General features: G+C 47.1%; 1 protein-coding gene across 2 annotated transcripts in view; it reads right to left on the reverse strand.

Moving 5' to 3' along the window:
• TRPC5 (transient receptor potential cation channel subfamily C member 5) overlaps positions 1–22,363 on the reverse strand; it is a 99,037-nt gene that overhangs the window by 72,704 nt on the left and 3,970 nt on the right. Inside the window, exon 1 of one of the 2 annotated variants that reach the window (XM_067004963.1) lies at positions 2,405–2,583. The exons of the other annotated variant lie outside the window; for it this stretch is intronic. The gene's annotated coding sequence lies outside the window, so the exon portion shown is untranslated. Of the gene's footprint in view, positions 1–2,404; positions 2,584–22,363 lie in introns of those variants that run through there. 2 annotated transcript variants of the gene reach the window in all.

Below are 22,363 nucleotides of genomic sequence, written 5' to 3' on the forward strand. Positions count from 1 at the left end.
AACACTAGTACATTCTGCACTGCTTGTTTGTTCCAGAGTGGTACTGTCACCTGCTTAACGGCTGAGAAATGACAGAAATGTTGATGAAGTCCAGGTAAGAAAAGGGGGTTGCAATTCTGAGGTGCCTAGAGAAAAGAAACTACGACATACTGGTAAGGTAGCAAAAATAGAAACATAGTCACATTAAAATTATGGAATCCATGCAAGAAAGCCTGAAAGCACACACGTTCCATGACTTCTCTTTACAGAGAGGCATTTTCTGCTACCTGAGTTAATATTTGGGGCAAGGAAAGGTCTGTTTTTTTTCTAGTTTACGCATGACTACAGATGCAGCAGAGAATATCCACAGACTGGCTATTGCAGTGGTGCTATGTGCAGCACAAACAGGTGCAGAAAACCAAGAACACCACAAAGCAAGCTATACAAGATAAGCAGATGTCTTATCACCCAGTTTAGACTATCATCTCTCTGCAGTTGGGTCTCTCTTCCCCCTGAACTATTAGTCCAAATCTTGAAGCCGTTTCAGTCTGACACCACTTGTATGTTGCCTGGCAGAGAAATGAGAGCTTTAGCCACTTGAAAAGTTGCCATACCTGGCAAAACACCCCGTCTGGTTTGGAGAAGGAAGGTTTCCAGCCGTTTTTGTCTAATAACACAAAATGGGTTTCCTGTCCCTGCAAAAATTGCTCTGCATTGTCAAAGACTCAGGTCAGACGCAGCTATACCCTGTATCAACGGGGACACGTTTCTCTCTTGGAAGAGAGAAATGGCATCAGGGCTGCAGCACTGGAGCTTGAGGGATTGCCTGCCACCTGCTTTTGGACCGCACCCTCAGAATGGTCATGTTATGATCACAAGGGAACCGTTTCACTGCAGTCAAGGGCTGAAAACAGTGGCTTTTGCTGAAAACTAAAAGCAGCTTCACATGTCACCATCTATACAAAACCTTCTGTCAACACTGCGCTGTCCTCCACGTCCCCGCATGCCTCCTGCCCCAGATCACAACTCAACACCAACCGATCAATTTAATTCATCAAATGGATGTGTCATGCCCAGGTGAACCAGAGATCGCATCGGCACCAAGGGGGAAGGCACTGGAAAGAACAAAAATTGCTTTTCCTCTCTGATACTTCTTGTAGGAGAGCACATCATGAAAATTGCATACGGTTCGGAGTGATGTGTGGCAGCACAGGGAAGAGCAGCCTGAGCACTGTGTGAGAAGCAGGGGGAAAGAAAGGCTGGGGAGCAGCACCGAACAGTAGCCATTAGTTAGAGAGACGTGCTTAATGAGGACAGACAGGCAAAGGTCTCTCAGCAGCATTGCCTTTTGCCACTGAAAATTTCATGAGGTTTCAGTATGATTTTTTTTTAGGACTTGTCAGGAGCCCTCCTTTCTTCCCCACTTGACACAAAACACACCCACATGCCTCCCAGTCTCGCAGCGATGGGGATGACCTGTATGAAACAGGAGGAGAAGAACTGAAATGGTGGGAGCCAGTGCCCCACCAGTTAATGGCAGTGTAGCCATAAAATAGGTCCTTCCTGGCTTTTATTTGCTTTTATCATTTGACTTTTCATGATGCTGATTAAAGAAGTGGAAAAGTGCCACCGCTCCTGATTGCTGAGCCCCCAGCAGCGATTTGTCAGGGCACTGAATTTAGATGCAGGAGCTCGTCGCTCCCAGCTGATATGAGCAAATCAAACAGTGGATCATGAACGCGGGATCGATAGAAGAGAGCTACCTTTCCCACTTGATGGGGCTCAGTGTGAGCAGCCAGCTCACATCACACATTAGAGCAGACAACAAAACACCCCATCTGCCAAGTTGCAAATAGAGCGGTTGGTTGTTCCCTCCCACTGGAGATTCGCTCTGACACATGTTGGCAAACCTGTGTGTGTGGCTTTAAATGTCACTACAGCTTCTCTCTCAGATTTGCAGAAGGGTTTTTGTGCGCTGGAAAGCCTGCCTCTATGTTCTAGCTGCATGAGCCCAATAAAAGAGCTGATCTCGTGCAACACATCTCAGACCTCGCTGCTTCTCTCCATCCTTCTCTCCGAGGCTATTTCTTCTTTTTACTATTTCTAGGAGAGTATTTTCCTCATTTTGTATTTCTCATCTGGACCTTCAGCTCTGGAAATCATGGACCATAGCTGCTAAAATGGCCTGACTCTTCCATCATGCTCAGGGGACTGTGCACTCAGTAATATTGATCTTTTTTAAAAAAGGTTATAAACCTGAGTTATGAAATAGTCCAGGAGGGCCACTTAGGTAAATAATATTACATTTAGTTAATGGACCAATTGAATTTGTGATTGAATCCTTCTTTTAAGTGCTCTAGATCTTATTTACTAACAATGCCTGACTGAGCTTATACCTCCCACAGTCTGAGGAAATAAAACTTACTTTATAACATTCTGCAATTCCTTTTCTTCTGCAAAGATACCCTCTTCTCCCAGAAAATTAGCTTTTTCCATGGAGTTCAGTGGGGACCAGATTGCAGGTCTAAATCTCGCTGCCTCTCATGACATCTCTGTATCACATCAACACCTCTCCGGTCAGAAGCAAGGAATTTTTCCTGATGCTGCTAAATGCAAAAAGAGCCACTGCTGAACACATAAATGTACAACTTCAGAAGATTTTGAAAATTATAAAAATGCAGTGACCTTCTGGTGAATACAGTAGCGTAAGTTTCCTTCAGCAAAAGCTCTATGATCTCAGAAAGTTTATATTCAGCTCATAAGTTACATAAGATATATCATTCTCCTGGAATAAGTGCTTTCCAAATCTTGCAGCATTGCAGTACAACATGAAAATGAGAAACTGACAGCTAATAAAATTCAAGATGAGTAATCTAGTTTCACTGCCCAAGCTGAGTGAAAGGGAGAGCACTAATAGAGTAAGTGATAAAAATGCAAGGCTGCAGTTGTTCATGATTCACATTGGTGGCTATGTCCTTAGAAGATGAGTAGAAAAATCCTTCGTAGAACATTTTTCGCTCATCATCACTTAAGGCGTAGTTAAGAATAAATTCAGTCACTGAGGTACTGCATGTAACCTTCTAATCTGAGAAGCGTTTGTAGAAGAAGACAACCTCAAACTTCAGATTATAGACTTACAGAAGCCAAAAGAAAATTCTTTGCCAGTAACTCAAAATGTCGTAATTTGACTCAAGTCCCAGCTGCGATTCTGATCTTCCTGGGGAGGGTGACAATTATCGAAGATATATATGTTTGATTTGGAAAGGCCAACCTCTTGGTATAATTCTCTTCCGCTGCATAACCAATCAATGAGTCACGACCAACCGCATATGGGTATGTGTAGATACGTGTATATATATATATATATGTGTGTATGCATAAAAATATCAGCACAAAAGATACCGTGCACGTAGTATGCTTGGAGATACCGTTGGGCTCATGAAAGCACCTGCTCTTCTTTAAGCAGTCAGTGGTCTTAACTAAAACTTAGGAATCAAACTCAATTCTCAATCTTCTGGCAATAGGGTGCTAAATCAGGTCAATCCAGGACATCTACAAGGCTACCTCCTGCTGGAGGATGGGAATCTTGGCACGGCTGAATTCTCTACCGGATGAAAAGCTCTCCCTGCCGTACACAGCCTTTCTGAGAGCCAGCACAACCCTTCAAGACAAACTAGCCCAGAAAGTAAGGAGCATTGCTAAATCTTCCATGTGCAAAGCACTTGGTTTGACTTTGCCTTCTCAAGCAGAGAAGCACAGCTCTATATATGTATTTCAAAGGAAAATAACAAACCAAGACACTCTACCACACGCGCTTAAACCCTAAGTCCTAAACCCTGTAACAGGGTGGAGAAGGAAGATTTAATTTTTGAGAGAAGGAAGAGTGCCATTACTATACACGTCTGCAGAAGTACATATGGAAAATGTGTAGGAAAAGACTTCTGCATTTGTTCTGTCTAACTGCTGTGGCTGGAAACAAAACCGACAGGTTTGCCAGCGTGATAGCCCTTTTTCACATCTGAATTCACCTGACCACAGAGAAGTTCATGACAAACCCTCACATTTGGAAAGCCGAAGATTCTGATTCTCATTGCCTTTCTCTTCAAGGCAATTGCACATATTGCTGTTCTTGCTGGGTTCCTCTGCTGAGCCTACTGCTTCAGTACTTCATAATGCTGGGGACAAGAAAATAAAGCTTTTTTCTGGGGTGTGGCAGCAGGCCACCACTGATTCACTGCTAGCGATGATCACATGCAGCAACCCAGAAGAGCTGCTCTTCTTCCTCTGGCCCCAAAGGTTCTCTGTTCTCCACGCTGCCCGCTGAGCTGGATGTTCTCTTCAGCACAACCCTATTTCAAAGCAGCATCGCTCAGAGACTTAAGTTTTGTACCTTGGTGACTTAAAAAAAGCTTGTATTTCCTCAACGGGAAGCTTCTTAAATGTGTATTTCAGTGTATTTTAACTGCATTTTAAACTACATGGAGTAACAGCGATTCAGAACATACACACTCCCTACATTTTGTGGGCAGGCTGCTTAATTCATCCAAATGAGTAACGCCCTGAGTTTTAACAGTGCCTGGGAAAAACACTTCTCTCTGCTTTGCCATGGAGGAAAATGCTTTGCACTTGCCTGGCTCAGCTCAGCGTATTTCTGTTCCTACTCCTCTGTTTGCGCAGGACTCTCAAGGCCTCTCGCCTGAGCAGGAGATACTGGTGTTATTTAAGGGTGAAAGTCACCAGAGAAATGCTATTGGGAAGCCCCCAGTTTGTGTTACAGCCTCCAGTAGCTACATTAGTGCCCGCATTCATGCCTGTTTCAGTCTAGTTGCACCCAGCTGTTGCAGCATTTCACATTAACCTGGACAAGCCCTAGGTATGTTGGCTTGACCAGGATCCATCACAGCATGGGAGCAAGCCACTTTCAGTGGTCTCAGGACAATAATAAACAGGACATCTACTCCTTGCCCGGTTGGTCAGCACATAGCCTAAGCAGTTATGTAGAACAAGGAGCAGCAGTCATCCCCAGGCTCAGGACAAGCAGCATCCTACCCACCTCCAGCTCCGCCAGCACGATCTTTGCAGGGTCTTGGTAGCCCAGACTTGGTTACATCTGTCCTGAAAGCAAGCCACAGCTTCCAGCACAGTGTAATGGAAAGGATGACGGAACAGCCCTTGTGTGAAGCCCAGCTGCAAAGCTCCTATCTGTGAGGCAGAGGAAGTGGGAGAGTGCTGACCCATCCCTGCAGTATTTCAGTGTTTCCTAAACAAAAATCAGTCTGGGCTACTAAAATGACATCCTGGGGATGGAATGGCTCCTGTACGTGCTTTCAGCTACGATTGCAATGAAGTACTTACAATTTGTAGTTCTCCCACATCTTTCCACACAGCCACGACACAGGTGCGAATACATACACGTGTACTGTGAGGCACTACAAAACAAATGCCCTGGAATATATTCATAGTGTGTATCTTTGCAAATGCAGACAAAATGCAAAGCTTATTTTGCCTGACGTCACTGCTCTCTCCCCTACTCTTTTGAGATCGGCCATTTTCCACCATTTAAAAACAGAAAAGAGATGTCAAGTGAACTGAGAAATACTGTCAAGCAAGCCGTCCTGTTGTCTTATCTGCTAATGCAGCACTAATGTGGCATGGCATCATTATCATCTCCGTGCTCTGTGTCCACCGTTTCTGCGCCTGCTGCTTGTAATCTCTAGCTGCTGCAGCTATTGAGGAAGAGACTCCCCCCCCCCCCCCCCTCCCCGTTCACACTCTTGCTCAATGAGCACTGTAATCATTTCTTCAATCAACAAGATAATCTCTAAGCATCGTCTCTAGGAGAGCTGATGGCAGCATGGACTGTTAGACCTGCCTCAGCCTAGCTGGAAGTGCAAGTAAACCACCCACTCGCTGAAGGAAAATACAAGATTATGGCACAGTTGTCGGGACAAGGAAAGGGCAGTTGCAGCAAGCTATAAACAACTAACAGTGACAGCTGGGTAGGCTCTGTTTCTCGTCTCAGTAATGGGTGGATTTATTAGCAGTTATCAGCTACCATTTCTGAAGAAGCCCTGCTGGAAGCGTTTGCATTGGCACCCGTGTAAAAATTCAGCCAGCACCCACTGCATACAGCAGCCGTCCCCTGCAGCCCCCTCTGCTGACAGTCTCCTGCCTCACTGGGCAGTGGTAACTGGCTCTGGTTCTGGTTTAGTTTTGTTCCTAATTTTGTTGTTCAATGCAGACCGGAGCTTCTCGGAAGGAAGAGGCTTCCACAGAAGCATCAGGCGCTCCTTTCTCACATCAGTGTTGCCCAGTTCCAAGAAAAGGAAAATGGAGAAATGTTGTTCTCAAGAGAATCAAGCATGAGAATTTAAAAGACACAAATAAATGCTGCACAGATGTAAACCAGCACGGAAGAGGAGTAACGCTGCTATACTGCTTCTAAGTAAAGAAATGCATAGGACACGGAGATTTGCTTCTATTAATGCCCTAATAAAGTTCCTGAATAACATCTCCAGCATAAAACTTGCCTATTCAACCGCCAGACCATTCTTATAAAGTCAGAGATTTGGGTCAGAGATTTGCAGGAGTAACCACGTTATTTCTTAATCTTTGCATACTTACTCTGTGCCCTTTGGCTACCAATAAGAACAACACACAGTTCTTACATGGCTTTTCAGGCACAGATCTGAAAGTACTTTCCGAAGGACAGAAAGAACTCATCCTTTCATTATACGGATGAGAAATCTGCAGAAAAATGAAATCAAGGGACTTGCATCATCCATGAAAACAAGACACAATTGGCCAGAACTGCCCAGAAATACACATACACACGCGTACACATGTGTAGCTTTAGATGTGCAACAGATCCTTCAGCATCTACCAAGACACAGCACAATGTCAGAGCAACCTGGAGTCTGAATGCCTCCAGGAGAGCTGAGTCACTGATCCCCTTTAGAGGGATGTGAAATGCTCTCCCCATGCCCTGTTGTTGCCCTCTGCCCACACCTGCTCCTCACCTTACAAGCAGAGGCTCTGCTTAACAGGAATACTGCAGTCTCCCTTCCTTGGGCACTAGCCTGAGGTGCAGATGATTCCTGACCCATGATCTTGCTGTTGGAAGGCTTCCCGCAGCCTTTTCCAGTCTCTGTCCAGTCACTCAGAAGCCCGATGGCAGGGACTTCTCACTCCCGTGGCTCATGCCCTCCTGGGGACAGTTCTGTCTCCCTGAAAGGCTGCACAAGAGGCGATGATAAAAACTGGAAACTTCTCACCTTGCTGGAGAAATACCATATTTTAAATATTCCACAGGGCGGCTGTGTCACATGCTGCAAAATCTGTAGGGCATTAGCTTGGAAATCAGCCTCTGGTCTTCCTAAGGGGAACTTCTCATACGGGCATAGGATGTCTTTTGCTTCCTCTCCAGGTTCTCGTCTGCAGTGTAACTTAAGGCTGCTGCTGCTTCTTTTGTATTTTCTTTCTTCGAGATACTATTCTAAAATTTTCTCCCATTTCTCTTGGATTTCATTTTGCAGTTTGCTTCCCTTTTCAGTTAAGTGTTCATCCAAGATATCTCGGCTTTCAAAAGACATCTGAGGTGAGGCTCGTCAGTTTTTCTTCAGAAGAGATTTATTTTGTATGCTCTCAGTTTTAGGCTCAGCTACAGTATAACTGCAGGGGGTTCATGTTTAAATTGAGCTGTATTCCTCTGGCTGCAGGAGTGGGGCTATGCAAAGGAAATGCACAAATCCATAAATAAGGCTTGGCACGATTTCACTGCTCTACTTAATGCCGACATTTGCAAGCTCTGTTTTCCCAAACCTCTTGCTTCCAAATCCCTGCACCTGCTAATTTGTTAATTCTGTTTTCAGTGAGTTTAGGCTTGTGTATTCTTAATTATGCAAATGAAGAATAAAGTATTTAAAATATTAATGTTTTGCAAACTTAAAAAAGAAAACAGTGAACAAATACCTTGCCCCTGGGTCTGTCTTCACTGTTGGATTTACAGACTGGTCCAGGGTGTTACTTTTTTTCTCCCAGGCTCTCGAGAGGATGTCCTGTCCTCTTTCTTCTTCCCCCTCCCTCCTGCATCCCATCTGACACGGCTTTACTTCCCCCTTTTCTGTCTGATCTCTGCTGAGAGGAAGATCTTGGAGGTTAATGAAAATCATCCCTGAAGTGGTAATTACCACAACTGCCTCTACCAGTTTTCTTTTCCTCTCTCGATATTGATCTCCTCTCCCCTCCAAGGCTCTGTAAAGGCTCCTTGCTTCCACTCTCTTCCAGCTAGTGCTTGTAACTGGCGTCCGGAACCTGCTGGGAGTTACCGGGGTACCACAGTCCTCTGTCCCCTTCCCGTCCTTTGGGCACCTACCTCTCAGATCACTCCGCCAGGTCATACTGGCAAAGAGAGTTCTACTTCTGGAGAATAAACACTGCATGGGCCCTACGAGGCAGTAGCTGTGGTCTCTCCTCCCCATGCACCTATGATTTCGATGCACTGCTCCTCTACTTTCTCTGAACACTGCTTTGCAGAACTGTTTTATGTTTTCCTGGCTTCCACATAAAATGTAGGTCAGAGTCATGGTAGACATACATCAAAATTGTGATTTATTGTACATGAAAGGAACAGCGAGCACTGAACCTGCAAAGAAGAAAGGTGACTAATTGCTTAATTTACCCAAGCGACATCTGGTTGCAGAATACCTTTGTTCGTGGCTTCTTGGTTTATCTTCCTGTATGTGCATTCCTGATGCACCTTTTACTGTGCTCTTCATGTGCCTGCCTTTCCTGGATGTCTACACAGAGCTGCTAAATCACAGACATACAACACGTAGGCTATCGTTCTCACCATCTCCCTGACAAGATAGTATTGTTTCTTACAGTACAGATGGCTTTCAAGATACTGATCTCTGCCAATGGAGCAGCAATGCACTTTCTGTAAACTGACTCTGAAAGGAAGTGTTTTGGCAGTAAGATTGAGATTGAGGATAAACCAGAGCATGCAGTCAGGGCCAAGCAGGCCTCGAGAAGGCCACGTAAACAGTATCACTCCTACCAGCGTATCAAGGAGTTATTCCACCCTAAGAGAGCAGGTTTCCCCAGGGTTGTGTGATCTTCCTAACTGTTCGCAGTCTACACGACTAGACTACACTAGATTACAGTCATGCCATGCTTGTCACTTCCTTGGGAGTCTAGCCACATTTTCTGGGGTTTATTTTCAGCCCTGAGCTTTGGGAGTTCAATAATTACAAGAGAATGTCGTCGTCTTTAAAAAAAAAGAAAGAAGAAAAAAAAAGTTTCTAGCCTGTAGGGTGTGAAGTAAAGAGTGTGAGTCACTGAGTGAACTTCATTGATGCAGAAACCAGACAGAAAGTGTCCCAAATTCCAGGTTTAAAAATCTCGTTACCATTAGATCTGAGGTGTGGGGCAGAGAGGGGAGACCTGGGGCTTTGGAGCCCACAGGCTGCTTGATTTGGGCAAGCCAGACCTCCTCTGCAGGCCCTGGCACCACCTTTTCTGTAAGCCCTTTCCTAGCTGGAGGCAAACAGCACGGCCTGGGCAGCAAGGGACGTCTTTGTGCTCTGCTGTGGCACCAGGCAGGTCAGGGCAGCGGTGGTGTTCTGCACGCTGGCTCACACCCCCACACTTTAGGGATTGCCTGCTCTGCTATTTATAAACCTAACAGGGTGTTATCATTCAGTCAACAGAGCGCAGAAGCAATTACTGGGTGCTCTCCATGAGAACTGCTTTGTAAGTCCATCAAATCATGCCGGCTAGATCCCATACACCCTTGTTCACACGTAGCCTGAGAGGATCCCTTTGACTGGAGCAGATAAAACAACCCCAATTTAACACCACTTCTGGCAGAGGAGATAGGCATTTCCATACATGCCCACTTAGAGCCAAGGCCTGCTGAAGCTTCTCTACCTCAAGACACCTCTCTTACTGCCACTCAGAGCTGAAAATCACCTGGAAAAGCGTGTTACACCCTAGGCAACTTTATTTAAGCACAGCCATAACTTCAGCTACAGACAGAAATGCAAACAGTACCTATATTAGCAGCCAGCACTGTTTTCAAATTTTTTTCCCTTTTTCTTTACAGCCCTCAGTGTAAGGGCCCTCATCCTGCAAATCCTCGCTTACTCGCAGTTCTGGCTGGGGCTCCCTGCAAAACATAAATTATCATCACCCCCATTTTCTAAGCAAAGAAAGGCCAGGAGATGCTACCGACTTTCAACAGCAAGCCTGGGGCCAGCGAAGAACCTCAGTTCAGGCTCACCTTAACCACTGACTGACAGCTGAAACGCATGAGGAAGACTGCAGAGCAGAGGAAGGCTCCAGGGTAGCACAGCTGTTTTCCCTGCTGATGTTTTCACTAGAACAAGGCACTGGAGCAGCAGATATATGGTGACGATGCTCTGCTAGTCCCTTCTGACAGGCACTGTTCTCTCGAGTCCTCACTTTCTTTTGGCTTCCTCTTGCTTTTTTCCTTTCTTGATTTCTTATCTGAAAGTTTCCATCTATGATGCTTGTGAAGACACCCAGAAAATGCGGGTGTCTCATGCTTAGACAGCTACATGAGTTAGCAGAGCGCCTGGGAGAGGAACAAAGGGCTCAGAGAGGCCCCACTGAATTCAGCGAGAAGTTAATTCTGGGGCACAGCCGTCAAGGTATCAATGCTGATTGCAATTTCTCTCCTTATACAAGAGACAGGATGGAAAGCCCCAGCTTTTCATTATTTGCCCTTTCTATTTCTGTGCTAGGGTGGTGTTTGAAGACACCCTCACGTATTTTGCCCCACCGAGATGAGGCTGCAAGACTGAGCCTTGGGCATACGTGAACCATACAGAAAGGGCACCAGGCCCAAGGTGCTCACTGAAACAGAGAAAACCCACACCCAGAGAATGCAAATAACTGCAAACTGCTGGAGATGCACACGCTGCAGCTGTCAGATGTCACTCAGATGCCATTTCATGTAATGTGTTAGTTTTATGAACAGAGACTGGTGAGGCGCTTCCACCTTCTGCTTGCTCAGCCTGACCCCAGTCCAGGACACCGAACTACCTCCTGCTGTGAAACCAGCATTCAAAATGTAATCCTCACCTCGGAGAGCTATTTCCAGAGGAGCCGCTCTTCTGACACTCACTGGAGAGTGAGCATCAGGCTAAGATCCCCACTGCCTTGCTACCTGCGCCCTGGCTTTCTGCAAACCTTCAAAGCTGTCAGGAGGGCTGGGGACGACCTCTGGGATCTGCAGCATCAGCACAACCACGCCAGCCGAGTTTCTCACTGATCATCAGGTCTAAGGCAAAACAAGCAGAATTAACGTGGGGGAAATGAGATTAGTCCCCGGCTCTGCTCCGACTTTTACTTCTCCTGTCAGTTATGCGAAGGGTCTGGCAGTTTCCACCACAATCAGGTCTGTCTGTCACAAAGCCTACTCTATCGAGTGCGGCAACAAAAGGGACGGGTAAAATCCTTGAGGTGACAGCTTCTCAGGGCTGAAACAAAATCAGGATTCTAGCAGGGAGTTTTAGCTGCAGAATTTGATCTATCAGACAGCCACATCCCGGTGACATGGGAAGCTGGGGATTTTTCCACTGCCTTGCTGGCACCTTTGGGCAAATAATTTTTCAGATCTGCGCTTCTGTCTGCTTCTCTCATTTGGTTTTAGAGCAAATGGCGTCACTGGGGGCTACAAACAAGGACACTACGAGGCCCTGGTCTCGCTTGCTGTAACAGGAATGCATTTTGTTTCTAAAATTCAATTTTTCCCCTTCCTCCCACCTTCAGTAACTTTCTCACTGCACTGCTCTCATTTTCAAGATACTGTCAGCACTGTTCTTTCCAGACACATAAAGCAGATAAAGCGTCTGATTAAAAAACAGATCCAAAAGGCTAAACCCAGCTTGTCTAACAAACAACCGGCAAAGATATTAAATGAAGACCTGGGGATTTTTTCACTTGCATTTTCAATGGGCATGGGCATAATGACCACATACAGTTCTCTAATTTCAAGCTTTATGGTTAGTAACAATCCTATTTTGCACTTTTTTTTTGTTCATCTACTGGCTGTTAGCATTCTTGAACACCATCCATTAAATTTTATCACCCACAATCAAATTTTTGTAACAGTAGAGCAAAAATGACCGAAAAAAGGTGTATCTATGCAAGACATGATATGTTACATGCACCATTCTGGGAAAATTCAGACTTTCCTCAAATTCTGAATTGTTCCTAGATGGACTGTCTGATTGGTATTTTGCTCGATGACAATGACAAAAATCTCAATCTTAATCTACTCTTTAGAATGACTGTGCATCCCTCTTGGCTTCGTTACACACAGAACTTAATACGGCTTCACCAAAAGTATTCAGGTCCACAATTTTCTCAATACCTTTTCATTATTCAGGTCCACTTTTGTAACTATAATAAAGGGACAATTTTGTGTTTAGGAGCTAGTTTCAGCCAGCGCAAGCACGCAAAAATAAATAAAAGTATGAAATTTTTACGTCGATAAACCAATGCCAAATTCCTTGCAACATACCAAGGTTACACGTTTCCTAAGCCCTGTGTCCTGAGACGCCACGATGGGCCAGAATCGTTTTGTTTAACGTTACGGTATGTCTAGCCTGGGCATCCTTCCTCAGCTTCTTCAGTCCCTGTTCCTGAGATTTTCACCCCTGCCCACCAAATACGTTTGCAAAGCACAGCTCTCGGGTGGGAAGCCAGACTGAGCGCTGATTTTCCTATGCCCTCCAGCACTCTGAGGAGCTCTCGCGTTCTTTTTTTAGCTGGATTTTGCTGTCAGTGAGGAGTTCTTCCCAATTTTGTCTAAAGTGCTTGAGGCCAGTTACTTGCTATTTGCTTTCTTGTTTGTGTACCTTTGGCCCAGCAGGTCTGGCTCCTTCCTTCCAGGCTTATTTTCCACGCTCAGAATGAATTCTGCTGAGAATACCGTAGCGTAGACCTTACCACCAGCAAGCAAGCACCTCTGAGAACCGCAGCCAGTGTCTCCAGACAGAACAGATGCCTGCAGAAACTGAGCCAAATGGCCTTTCAAGCACAGAAAACGGTCCCTGTACAGCTCTGAGGGCAATAACGCTTCTTGGTGAGCTTCTTTCCTCGCGAGGGGGATGTTTCAGCTGGAGGGAGAACTGGTGCATCTCTTAAACATCTGCTTGATCCCGTCCACCCAGGGATTCTCCTGTCTCCTGAAAGACATGCTCAGATTCTTCTGGGGTTCACGCACTCCACGTCGGCTCAGTAAGTGTCCCCTCCTATGAAAACAAGCCCTTCTGGGGTTCTTAGAAATGAGCTACCTGCATACACAGACTGTTTCTTCCCTTCTGGTTGCCCCTATATTTCCACAGGAAGGACAAAGGAAGGGGTTGTGAGCCCTGGGCTCTACTCGACCATCACGGTGACTGCAGCTCCTCCCTCTGCCCTGCTTGTGCTCCAAAAATAAAATAATTCAAAGCACCGCTTGTTGCTGTCCCCAGCACAAAGCCGTGCTTCGCTCCCTTTGCCCCCACAATCCCTACTTGCCTCCTGCCCGTACACTCCTGTACCTTTCCCCAAGACCAGGCCTTGAGACTCCATTTTTTTTTGTTTGTTTGTTTTTTAATGGAGCCTGCAATTTGGAGGGATTCCAAGTTGCAGATGATTTTCTAACCCTTCTTCCTTCTAGTCCGCTGGATTTTCTTTCATCCCTGAGGTGTCACAGAACAGTCCACCCTCACTCAGTCACGAATGACTTATTTTCCTGGGCAAAATCAAATATTTTACTAAAGGCATATCTGGGCCTTGACGTCGTGTGTTTTTTTTGTTGTTGTTGTTTTCTGTGAGGATTATTGCCCAGTTTCCCTTTACCTGTGCTTTGAGTTGCTAGTGCAACGCCCTCTGAAGCCATCAAACCTGCCCCAAGTGCCCTGCTAACATTCACCCCAGCCCCAATCCCTGCTGATTTTACCCAGATACCTTGCACTGCCATCAGGAGGAGCGACAGCAGCGTGTGGTCTGGGTGGAAGAAGCTGGATTCCTCTGGTAATTCCCCTGCATCTCAGGCAGGCTAAGCTGCTGAGTCTCCTCATAGACCCTTAGCAGGACAGCCCAGGCTACCGAGTGCCTATCGCTGGCTGTACCGCTTCCAAAAACGCTGCTTGGCTGACATTTCACGTTGAAAAAGTTAATTGCTATCCGTATGTTTCTCCACTTGCGCTCTGGACTTCAACTTTCTCTAAAAGAAAAGGCAGGGCGACGACAGCCCTAGGGATGCTGCCTCCCTGCCGGGGATGCTACAGTTCAAGCTGCCCCAAAACAAGCTCCAACGCTGCACCAGGTAACGCCACGCACAGGCAGTGAGTTGAAAGCTGGCACGAAACGTTCAGCATACTGCAAATACACCCTCCTTAAAGCTTGAAAAAGGTGAAAGCACTCCAACAAACAAACACCATCTCCCCCTAGGGAAAAAGCCAAGATCACACACTCCGGTTTGTGTAGTATTTGACACGAGCTATGCTCCCAAACCCACTGCACCAGCAGCGAGCCAGGCAGCCTCCTAAATCCATTACTGACAAGGAAGCTGTTTGTTTGTCATCTCGAGGCTGAACGGCAATGACATTTCTGTTGCAGTGCAGTAAAAGGTTAGCACTTGCATAAGCTGACAAATGTGAAGTCAAGGTGACTCTACTTTATGTATTACATTAGCATAGGACTGCAAATCCTTAGGGTGCACGGTAAAGTCTAAGTAAGCAATATAAGCAACTGCAGCACTGCAACCGAAAACGTCCCGGCAAAAATACTCCCCTTGGGAAAAATCACACACAAAATGCGGGACAAAACCTCACGGCCTGCTGGCAGTCTGCTAGCATCAGTACAAAGACAACAAACCAGTATTAAGGTACAGCAGATGAATATAGATTATTAATACCATAGAAATGGTATCTCCTCCGTTATTACTTTTCATTAAGTTGAACAAAAAGACCCGAGTTCTGGAAGCAGCATCGCATTGTAGCTCCTGCGTGACTGGCTGAATAAATGTGGTTTAACAGAATGCCTTTTTGATATTGGGCTATAACAAAGTACTGCGAGAAAGTGAGAAGCTGATAGCTGGCTTTGAGATTTCAAGTAACCTTCTCCTAATTAACAGTCTGTGTATACAAATATATATCATCCTAGAGCAGTGAAACACTTAGAGCTCTCCCGTCTTTTAACTTCCCTTTCTTTTCCCCTTTCTGGTGTTAGTTATTCATTTACTATGCTCTTTCTTCACATTACTTCAGCCAACGCAGGGCTAAATTGTTTCAAATGCCTCTTACGCACTCTGGATCTCATTCTGCTTAGGCAGATTCACTTGCCTTGCTGATTTCAGTGACATAATTCCTAATTGCACAAGTAAAACCGAGAAGAAAAGCCACTGTTCTGGACTCCTTCCTGCTCCGTTACACTGGGCCGATGCCATTGACTAGACTCACCAAATTAAAGCTCTGCTCTAACTCAGCAGGGAAGGTGCTGCGAAGCTTTGGTAGCACATCAAAGTATCTCCACACTTTGCTTCTTGTTTCATGTACCACCGGCGTCGTCTGTCACATGCTGTTATATAACTTCTCCAGCTCCCAGCCCCAAAGCCTGCTACGTTTTGAGTCAGTCTATTGTCACTCTCACTTCTGGGCTCAGCAACCCCCGAAAAAAAAAGCAAGAGAAAAGGAGAAGAGAACAAGCGCCAGCTGAGGAGTACGTCTCTATGCATATGTCACCGGTGCTCTGCTGGGCTTGGATGTGTGCAGCTTTAGGACCACAAAAGGCACAAGTCTGCAGCACAGTCTCCTGGCACGTTACATACGTGTGTCCAGAAATAGGGCGTGTTGGTGACAGGAAGCATTGGAGGGTGCTCTGCCAACACTGACCCTACCCAGGAGGGTGAAGAAGGCTGTTCAGGCCATGCTGTATATCCCTGGGCTGTAATAAATACAAACAGGATTCTGTAAGCAACCTAATGGCATCAAGTTCTAGCATCTCCTACAGGCTAAGTCTACGCTGTTCTGTCTCATAAGGTTTGAGCAGCTGCCCAGACATGAAAGGCACTGCGAGCAGTGCTACAAATACACACTGGGCTGGTGTAACATGAATAGATGACGGGGTTCCCACCAGAACAGTCCCTTTCTTTGTAGAACTCACCACTTCCCACAGACTCATGCAAAGTGCAGTCTTTCTCCAGACATTTGTGAGAACGGAGATGGTCAAATTCAAAATCTTTTGGTTTTCAAACCCCCGCCAGTGCCTCCAGCATCCCAGGTGCACAGAGGCAGCCTGTGCAGGCAGGAAGCACTCTGCAGCCTGCGGAGGCTGTTTCCAGGGTTCATTTTTCAGGCACAAGAGGTTCTGCTTAGGCCTCACCTGATGCTCTTGCTAATGATAATTGATCCATATGGATTCAGCAGGAGTGTTGGATGAAGAACAGTAGATGAGGCCTCTGGATCCAAACCAAGATAAAAAAATGAATGAATTTAAATGAGAAAAGAGTAGGTCTACTTATGTGTTGGTTAATTTGGAAACAAACCAGTACTTTTGAATATCATCAGTTTCCCATGATATTTATAAATGATCTTTCCTATAAAAGGCTTTACTTCCACTGAAGAGAAGACCTGCTGATATTATTTTCGCTTTCCATACTTACAGATTAGAATTCAGAGCCATTTACCCCTGCTTTGGGCTGACCTTAGCAGCAATAAGACCAACATCTATGTAATGGAGAAAAAAGCTTGGCCCCCAGCTTGATCCATTCCACACCAGCCAGCAAGATAGAGGTGGAGAGCTTCTTCTCCAAAATCTCTTGCTCGAATTCTCCATCTAAGAGGGCTTTGTAACCATCTTGTTAACATCCTACTGCGTGTTCCTACCTTCCCGGCTGCCAGTCCCATTTTAGCTCCGGCCACACGTTGAATATTGAGTTTAAGCTGTTCATATCACCATGACACAGGCACATACAACTGCACGGCCGCCAAGGGTCTTTGTGGGAAGTGGGCTGAGCTTTGCGCTTCCCGTCTGAAGTTGGCATTCTTTACGACTTGAGTCCCCGCTCAGCACTCAAAGGCGTGCTGTATATGTTGGGGCTATAAAAGATGATTAAAACGGGAATCCATCCATTACAAAATCTATGCAGCGTGTTGGTTTCTCCCTCGTGTAACCACACTAGTGGTAGCAAACTGTGCTTTTGCTTCTGAATTAATAAACCGAGCTCAGTGACAGCTTTGTGTGGCGCAGCATCAAGAAACCAACAAGATGCAGCTTCTGCTTCTGGATCTTGCATGACCATGGATGCTGCTGAGCTTCAGTTTCTGTGGCTGTGGTGACACTGCTGCTGATCTCCCCTAACCCCATGCCGAGAGGCTCAACCCATAAAGCAGACTTAGATTTAAACAGCAACTGCGATACGGGCACAGTGTTAACGTAATTTAACACACTTTAGGTTTTAAAGGAACGAACGCAAACTAAAAGCCTAATTTCATTTCCATTGAACTCTGCATTCCCTTCGTAACTCTTCAACGTTTAAGCACAGGAGCATGCTACAGCCCAGCCCGCATGGCTCTGTACCAGCACACCGTACACCTCGGCGTGCACGCACTCACACCCGGCTTCCACCCAAAAAGGGAGGAACGCCACACCCCCTTTGCAGCACTACTGCCGGGTGTTTGAGCCCCACGATGTGGCTGTTGTGATCTGCGGCTGGATCAAGAACAGCCACATCCTGGGGCTGCCCAAATTTTTCCTTCAGGCACCCACAGAAAGCAAGAGACCAGTCTGCAAGCCACTGCTGGTAAAAATGTGAGTGGGGGCCAGGAACACAGGTCCCATTTGTGGAGACGGGATCAGATTCTGAACTATCCATAAAAGACAACCACAAAATCCATCTAATAATGTACTTGCCACGAACCACCTGATGGCAGCGGAGATCTGAGAGGTGTCTGTGGTCTTATCCTGGTTCAAATGTAGGAACCATCAGGCTCAGGATCCTCTGACAGCATCACAGCCCTGCAGCTTTGAGGGCTAAAGGACTTCAGCCGAGCAGAATAACCAGACGAAGGACTCTAAAGGAGCACTGCCACGAAAGGGGCAATGTCGCAGGACTGCAGGAATCGCACGGCTGTGACAATGTCTGGAGGAACAACTCGGATCCCTCCGTGCCTGCCTGTCACAGTGCAAAGCCAAGCTTTTACCCAGCCACCTGCAGCTCCATATCCCCTGAGGGCAGAGCCAGGGACCAGCCTGGACCCTCGTGCTGTGGCACCCCCCGTCTGGGAGGGACAGAAGATGCTCTGAAGAGGTCACCTTCCCCGGCTGCCGGCCACGCTGGTGAAGGCAGATGTCCCTGCTCCGTGTACGCGCCTCTGGTCACGGAGGGGAAGCTCTGAATGCAAAAGCAAGGACAAAAAGAAATGCTCTGATCCCGAAAAAGCAAAGAGAACAGCCCCAAACTGGCCCGCTCTGCACAGGTCAGTGTCACAGGGGAGGGAGCTTTGTTTCCAGGTGATTTTTGTAAGAGAAAAAGATGAATCCGAGCGTGGACGGGAAGGTCACAGCAGCCCTACTGCTGCTTTACATCCCAAATACTTCACGCTGAACTCTGGTGCCATCAGCTATCTTAAAAAAGAACGAAAACGAGCCGTTCAGAGGACATCTGAAATAAAACATTGTCTGAGCGGGGACCAAACAGAGTTAATGGCTCTGACAAATCCCATCTTTCTGTCATATACGACCTAGCAGACTTCAGGCCAGGCCCACCCTTGTCTCGGTGGCCTGAATCCCAGCCTCTCCTTTTCTTTCCCCAGCTCTCTGATGAGGGATTTAAATACCAGGGTCTTGGCTTCTCTAGACGTTCAGTACTATGCAGATAATTACATACTTTCCGGGCTTGATGTCTGTTACGTTTGCAGGCTGAACAGGAGTGAGATTTTTGGAATCTGTAAGGTTTTTGAAGGAAGAAACCCCCCATTTTGTTCCATTCGCAAGCACATGCAAACCTCTGGCAGCATCAGAAGACAACCCAAAAAGATACAGTACACCTACTACCTGACCCACTCCATGGAGCTCTGGTCAGTGCAGATGAACTATTTTTGGCCGGAGATCGGGCACAAAGCCTTGCAAGGAGAGCTGGAAGACTTTCTAAAACACGGCTTCCTCTCCTCCCTTGTAGCACCCTACCTACATGACTTTCAGCCAAGCCACTCTTCGACTTCTCTCTCTTCCAAAACTGAGATGCCCAGGGGTTCATGTGGCTTCTGTGGACAGCAACGGGTTTATTTTTAGGAGGGGTGCCCACCCTCCCTCCTTCCATTTTGTGCCAATAGCTGCTGTGATGGCTTGTTGACTGCTGATATTCATACCCATGTCTCTGACAGGCAAGGCGCCCACTCACCAGCTGCTCAGCCTGTTTGATTAGGTTACCGACAGGGTGCAGGGAAAACTGCAGGAGATGCTGTGGAAGCGAAGCCATTTTGGGCATGTAAAACCACAACACCTCGCTCCTGCCATCGAGCCTTCAGGTGACCTTAGTAGCACGCACACTGGCATCGGTCCCTGCCCACGGTGGAGAAATAAGGAGAGCTGGAGAGTCATCATCTCAAACTTGCCTTCAGGATCGACAGAAACCCACAGACGAGTGTCAGAACATTTGCCCTAACACTATAAACACACAGCTCCAGGCTGGAATTCCACTCTGCCTTTCAACAAAGATGTGCACTTGAAGGCAAACACTTGTTTCAGACCTCGAGGCGGAGCAGCCTGAAGCCCTTTTCCCAGCCATCCAGCAATCCTCTGCTCCGGGCCCGTGCTGTACCCCAGTATCTCCAGCGCAGAGCAGGGACTCGGTGCCTGTCAGGACAGCGACATGGCCACATTGTGTCCATCTCCCGTTGTGCATCTGGCTGAGAGCAGGAGCTGGCAGTGGGCTGGGGCCTCACAGGAGCTGCTCTCCCCACCGAGGAACCCGCTGGGGAATGGGGCAGCCCTGTTCTCTCTTGCAGAGCAGCTGGGCACAGCGAGCTCCCAGTTTGGCCCTCGGGACTTTCCCAAAAGGGAGGTGAGTCTTTGCCTTCTTGCTGAAGAAAAAGGGTATTGCAGGAGAAGCAGACTTGGGAAGATTTTTAGGATTCTCCAGAGTCTCCATCTACTTTTCCCAAACGAGGATTCCCTGATGGTCTCACACAGGAAAGAAAGATCTGGGTAAAGGATTTTCACCACAGCCTTAAATACACTGCAGGGACTTCGCACCTTGTGTTCACAGATTCTCTGTGCTCTCCTGCCCTCGTCCTCCTCCCCAGATCAGGCCCTACTTTCCTCACCAATGAAATCGTTCCTCTCCTGTTAAAAGATCCCTCTGATGCAGCAGATGCTTCTCATTGAAGCAGCCTGTGCCATGGGGACCTGCCTCACAGCCCCATTTGTGCAGTGCCCACATCCCTGCAGCTGACCTGATCTCCTAGGGGAACGGCATGAAGGGTCCGCGAGGAGGAGCTGATGTCCTGGGAATCTTTATTCCTCTCGTTCCCAATACGAATAATGATTTTAGGGCATTAGGGAAATTTTACAAACGTGGAGGTCTCCACACCTGGAAACTTTCAAGTACTCCAGTACACATTCGCCCCTCACTACAGGAAGGACATGGACGTGCTCGAGCGAGTCCAGAAAAGGGCGACCAAGCTGGTGAGGGGTCTGGAGAACAAGTCTTACGAGGAGCGGCTGAGGGAGCTGGGCTTGTTCAGCCTGGAGAAGAGGAGGCTCAGGGGCAACCTTATCGCTCTCTACAGTTACCTTAAAGGAGGCTGTAGAGAGGTGGGGGTTGGTCTGTTCTCCTACGTGCCTGGTGACAGGACGAGGGGGAATGGGCGAAAGTTGCGACAGGGGAGTTTTAGGTTGGATGTTAGGAAGTACTTCTTTACCGAAAGGGTTATTAAGCATTGGAACGGGCTGCCCAGGGAGGTGGTGGAGTCACCATCCCTGGAGGTCTTTAAAAGACGTTTAGATGTAGAGCTTAGCGATATGGTTTAGTGGAGTACTTAGTGTTAGGTCGGAGGTTGGACTCGATGATCTTGAGGTCTCTTCCAACCTAGAAATCTGTGATACTGTGATACATTACAGATACTTCCATTAACTGCAGCTCCAGGCTAAGGAAGAGATCGGCACCTCCATTTCACAGCACAGAACAAAGCAGACTGAGCAGGACACAAAGACTGAATGAGAAAATAGAATTATTTCATCCTCTCGTCCCAAACAGAGCCCTGAGCCCCAAGTGGCTTTGTACTGTGCCAGTAAGGCTTCACAATGAAATTCTAGCAGCTTCCTACGTTAATCCATTAATACCTGTGAGAGCAAGCTGAAATCTCCACTCCGGCCATCCTTCTGGTACCAAAATGCCCAATAAACACTATTTCCTCAGCTCTGCTTCCTCCCTGCTTTATTGAGAAGAAAGTGCATTGCTGTGTTTTAGCGAGCTGCGCGTGTCAGTGCCAGGAGAGCAGGGACACACATCAGCCCCGTGGTCCTTTCATCCCTGGATGCTCTCTCTGGTGGTGGAAAGCAGTTTGTGCCCGCTGCATCCTCCGTAGCTCTTCCCTCCGTGCCTCCGATGAGTCGCAGTGCAGGCAGCCAGAGGTTGCCCCCAGCCCACCGTGCCTCCTCCGTCCACCCCCTGCTCCTTGTGAACTTGTCTCATCTTTTTCAACCTGCTTACGCTTTCGCTCTCCGCAGCATCCTGTGGTAATGCGCGCTACAATTTAATTAGTGGGCATGATGGGAAACATAACCCATCCTGTTCGGGTGCTGAAGTCAGTGTTTCCCAAACAGTGGGTCAGCTTTCTCGCTACGGATGCAAACGGGCTGCAGGACACATGAAAGGGGCCAGGAAATGGCTTCAGTTCTGACTGGAACACGTTCACTGCGCATGAAGAGAGGGAGAGACTGAGTGGAGGGAGAAGGGAATCAGGACAAAATAGCTTCCTGGCTTGAATCCAGAGACTGCGCCGAGAATAAATAATAATACACGTCCAACGATCTAACAGAAACACCCATAATTCCTACCAGCAAAAATTTGATCTGGGAGCCTTGTCACTCGGTCCTGCTGCCTAAAGCCAAGTTTCCCATTGTGGCCACTGTGACCAGCGCCGTGTAAAACCAGATGTACTCTAAAGAAAACAAGAAGATGGAGAAAGGAGGACTGAGGTCTGCTACGCAGACACAGAAATACACCTTGTCCCTCCAGCTCCTCCCCTTCACAGCCATCATCTTTCAGAAAACACTGCAAGAGATGCCATTCCTCCAGCCACGCTTCACCCTGAAGACTCCTCACTGCTCTCCGAGGCAGGCCTGTACCTCGGGAAGAGCA

Source organism: Anser cygnoides, chromosome 13 (genome assembly GCF_040182565.1).
Source record: "Anser cygnoides isolate HZ-2024a breed goose chromosome 13, Taihu_goose_T2T_genome, whole genome shotgun sequence".
Taxonomy (NCBI): Eukaryota; Metazoa; Chordata; class Aves; order Anseriformes; family Anatidae; genus Anser; species Anser cygnoides.